Source organism: Sander lucioperca, chromosome 19 (assembly GCF_008315115.2).
Source record: "Sander lucioperca isolate FBNREF2018 chromosome 19, SLUC_FBN_1.2, whole genome shotgun sequence".
Lineage (NCBI taxonomy): Eukaryota > Metazoa > Chordata > Actinopteri > Perciformes > Percidae > Sander > Sander lucioperca.
In genome coordinates, this window is record NC_050191.1 from 13,900,169 (window position 1) to 13,905,168 (window position 5,000).

The window sequence follows — 5,000 nt, forward strand, 5'->3', positions numbered from 1 at the left end:
CAACGTGAGCCCTGCTTGCGGGAGTCATCCCAACAGGATCAGAGTCTTTCTCTGGAGCGACTGGTGTTAGTATCTGATGATGCTGTGGCTGACCTTTGACCTTTGACCTGCAGGCGTTCGGCGTGGGGGCGATGGAGGATGACGATGACGAGGAGGTTTACCACCGAGACTGCATGTCCCGCTACGACACGGAGCTGGGGGGGGCGGAGCCAGGAGACGGCCTGTACGGATGGACCGCCCCCCAGCAGTACAGCAGGAAGACAGGTACCGCTGCTCAGAGAGAGAGACAGGTACCTCTGCTCAGAGAGAGAGACAGGTTAGACAGGTACCACTGCTCAGAGAGAGAGAGACAGGTTAGACAGGTACCGCTGCTCAGAGAGAGAGACAGGTTAGACAGGTACCGCTGCTCAGAGAGAGAGAGACAGGTTAGACAGGTACCGCTGCTCAGAGAGAGAGACAGGTTAGACAGGTACCGCTGCTCAGAGAGAGAGAGACAGGTTAGACAGGTACCACTGCTCAGAGAGAGAGACAGGTTAGACAGGTACCACTGCTCAGAGAGAGAGAGACAGGTTAGACAGGTACCACTGCTCAGAGAGAGAGAGACAGGTTAGACAGGTACCACTGCTCAGAGAGAGAGACAGGTTAGACAGGTACCGCTGCTCAGAGAGAGAGACAGGTACCGCTGCTCAGAGAGAGAGACAGGTTAGACAGGTACCACTGCTCAGAGAGAGAGACAGGTTAGACAGGTACCGCTGCTCAGAGAGAGAGACAGGTACCGCTGCTCAGAGAGAGAGACAGGTTAGACAGGTACCACTGCTCAGAGAGAGAGACAGGTTAGACAGGTACCGCTGCTCAGAGAGAGAGACAGGTACCGCTGCTCAGAGAGAGAGACAGGTACCGCTGCTCAGAGAGAGAGAGACAGGTACCGCTGCTCAGAGAGAGAGACAGGTACTGCTGCTCAGAGAGAGAGACAGGTACCGCTGCTCAGAGAGACAGACAGGTACCGCTGCTCAGAGAGAGAGAGACAGGTACCGCTGCTCAGAGAGAGAGAGACAGGTACCGCTGCTCAGAGAGAGAGAGACAGGTACCGCTGCTCAGAGAGAGAGACAGGTACTGCTGCTCAGAGAGAGAGACAGGTAGAGAGACAGACAGGTACCGCTGCTCAGAGAGACAGACAGGTAAGACAGGTACCACTGCTCAGAGAGAGAGACGGGTTAGACAGGTACCACTGCTCAGAGAGAGAGACAGGTATCGCTGCTCAGAGAGAGAGACAGGTACCGCTGCTCAGAGAGAGAGAGACAGGTACCGCTGCTCAGAGAGAGAGAGACAGGTACCGCTGCTCAGAGAGAGAGAGAGACAGGTAATCTTTTGTTATGTTCGCAGATAAAAGCAAAGATGCGTCGTATCTCGGTAAAATCCTGGAGGGATTCACACTCGCTCAGAAACCATCGCAGGAAACTACGGTGAGAAGATTATAACGTCTGACCATGTTACACCGTCTGGAACATGGTCTAATCTACTCTAACCTGTCTCTCTCTCTCTCTCTGTCTCTCTCTCTCTCTCTCTCTCTTTCTCTCTCTCTCTCTGTCTCTCTCCCTCTCTGTCTCTCTCCCTCTCTGTCTCTCTCCCTCTCTGTCTCTCTCTCTCTCTGTCTCCCTCTTTCTCTCTCTCTGTCTCTCTCTCCCTCTCTGTCTCTCTCTCCCTCTCTGTCTCTCTCTCTCTCTCTCTCCCTCTGTCTCTCTCTCCCTGTCTCTCCCTCCCTCTCTCTCTCTCCCTCTCTGTCTCTCTCTCCCTCTCTCTCCCTCCCTCTCTCTCTCTCTCTCTCTGTCTCTCTCTCTCTCTCTCTCTCTCTCTGTCTCTCTCTCTCTCTCTCTCTCTCTCTCTCTCTCTGTGTCTCTCTCTCTCTCTGTCTCTCTCTCTCTGTCTCTCTCTGTCTCTCTCTCTCTCTCTGTAGATCTTCCCTCCCCCCTCTCTTCCCAGAGACTACCGTCCCGTCCACCGTTTCCGTCCGTCGGTGGAGGTCTTGAGTCTGTCAGGGGTCAGTCCGGCGCTGGCCGAGGCTCTCAGGGTCTCCAGGGGTCACATGGTCAAAGAGGAGGGGGGGCCCCAACAGGGGGGACGCCACCAGCTGGACTCCAGCCAGCGGAGGGCGCTGCTGGGAGAAGACGCCCTGCAAGGTGTGTGTGTGTGTGTGTGTGTGTGGAGCTAGACTCTCAGTCCAGTGGGGGCGGAGCTTCTTCATGGGGCCCTCTGCTACCAAGTTATTTTAAAATTAAAATCACCAGAGGTCTCACGATACGATATTATTGTGATTTTAAACATATTGCAATATTCTGCGATTATATTGGAATTTATTACCTTTTTTCCAACTTCAAATTTTTCCCAATTTGATGTCCCCAAAAGTAAACTTTGTCAACATGTCTGTTTTATCTAAAAAGTTCATCTCACTTCACTGTTATTGCTGCAAAATCAGATTGTCAAGCAGACAGACTGACCATCACATGTATAATAATAGATCCATACTTGGCGTCTGTGTACCGATACAGTATTGCCACGGAAAATATCGCGATACTATCCTGTTTCCATTTTTTCCCCCACCCCTACTGAACAAGTACGCTCAATCAGTGCCACGCTATATAATGACACGCCACTATTATACTGTATATATGGGACACAACGTTTGTTTACAGCTCCATAGGGAGGCTACATGAAAACTGGGATGAAAACTTTGAGTAACAGATTTATAACATTCAGAGTGACTTATTCATAACTAAAATATAAATTCTTAAAGACGATTTTTTTTCTTACCATTTTGTTGTCTGCTTAACGATCCTCCAGAACAGTGGTTCCCAACCTGGGGTCCGGGGACCCCTCAAGGGGGCGGCAAAGATCACAGGGGGAGCGCAAGTCTTTATCTGGTTTGAGGTTGAGGTAAAAAAATATATATATATTTGCACATGTTAAACAAATTATGATAATACACCAGAATAGATAATGTATACAAAAGTCTGTTAAAAAAAACTATATATTTTTGTTCTCGCTTAAACTTGTAGGCAGGCTACTTAGTAGGCTAAACCTCCGGGACCTCTTAACCTGGGACCCTGCTGTCATCAGGTCAGCTGCTAGCTGCTATCATCCTTGTTTGTCCTGCCGTCATGGCATCACTATTTTATGAATGAAATATTGCTGAGAAATGTAAAAGTGCTGATAACTCCTCTGTATCAAAAAAGATAGTAAGCCTCTATCTCGAGAGTTACCTCAACTTCGGTTTTGGAGGGGGGGCTCAGCTTTTCATAGACATAAGTAGGGGGGGCGCCAAGGAAAAAGGTTGGGAACCACTGCTCCAGAACATATATATTAGAGATGCACCGATAGAGCGGCCGGTGACCAGAATTGGCCGGTTTTCACGTGCTCGGCCATGACCGGCGACCGGCAGGTCAGTCTGACATATGGTGATTTCATGACGGTCAACGCTCCAATTAACTGACAACATAAGTTATACCAGTTACAGTTCTCAAGGATGCACACACACGGACGCCATGGCACGGACGCCACGGCACGGACGCCACAGCACGCTCTCTTTATCCTTTCTCTCAACTTCCCACCGTGTGTGGCGCGTACCCGCTCGTGGTGTGAAGCGCGTGTCGGCGCTATTCTCCACATGTAGGAACCTGGTGAATTAACCTGCAACATGTCAGCTGTTTGGGAATTCTTCAGCGTGTGTGCAGAAGATAACAAGTTTACAATATGCAACACCTGCAAGGAGAAAGTAGGGCGTGGAGGGACGACACCAAAAACCTAAATCACATTTCTTTAGTTGATATTGATGTGAAAAGAAGGAAATGGTTCTAACATTGCTCTTTAGATGTGTGTGAATGTCCCACACCAGGAGTAATTTATATAGTTCTATTATATAGTGATCCATTATCTGTTCAACACATGTTCTATTAAAGAAAAGATAGAAAATAAATATGTGTGTGAGCTGTAAAGTGGTTAGAAAACATGAAATCAGAATCGGCTAAAATCGGTATCAGCTGGTCTAACTCAAAGAAAATCAGAAATCAGAACCGGCCTAGAAAGTTGGAATCGGTGCATCTCTAAAATACATCTAACAAAACTATATACATATCATGGTCCCTTATTAAATCTTCATCCTCTTCTCCTTCATGGTGGCTTTGTCCTTGTTGATATGTACAGTCTGTCTCGCTCCACACTCAGCCAGGTGAGATGTGACAGCCTGGCCTCATCCGTGCACCAACATAAGTATGTCTTAAAGTGATGGATCGGAGTGATTTCACCCTAGGGTCCTTTGCACGACGACCTCGAGCCAAACATCCCCCCCAGAAGCTTTTTTCACCTCGGTCGAACATTGGGAGAGTTAGGATGATCGGCTGAATAGCTTAGTGCAGGCGCTAATGGATCCAAGAGTGTATATGTTGTAGGGCTGCAACTAACGATTATTTTCATAGTCGATTAATCTGTTGATTATTTTCTCGATTAATCAATTAGTTGTTTGATCTATAAAAATGTCAAAACATGGTGAAAAATGTGGATCAGAGTTTCCCAAAGCCTAAGAGGACGTCCTCAAATGTCTTGTTGTGTCCACAACTCAAAGATATTCAGTTTCCTGTCCCAGAGGAGAGAAGAAACTAGAACAATATTCACATTTAACAAGCTGGAATCAGAGAAATCTGATATTATTTTAATAAAAAAATGACTCAAACGATTAATCGATTCATCGTTGCACCTCTAATATGTTGTACATTGCCCCACTAATAATGCCCGAAATGATACCAAACTTCTACACTAGTACAAATAGGTTATGTACTCATAAAACGATGGATTGGAAAGTTTGTAAGTACACCAGGAGTTTATTTAAATAGCACTTGCCTGCTGCTCTCTGCTGCTACCGGCACGAAGACGAGTCTATGAATTACAACACCGAGAAGAGATATAAAAATATGTATTAATTTAATGATTAAATAAGGTAGTGTCTCCAA

At 47.2% G+C, this 5,000-nt stretch overlaps 1 pseudogene; it reads left to right on the plus strand.

Annotated features, from left to right (window-relative positions):
* The window catches only part of LOC116063111, a 38,280-nt pseudogene that overhangs the window by 11,724 nt on the left and 21,556 nt on the right, over window positions 1–5,000 (plus strand).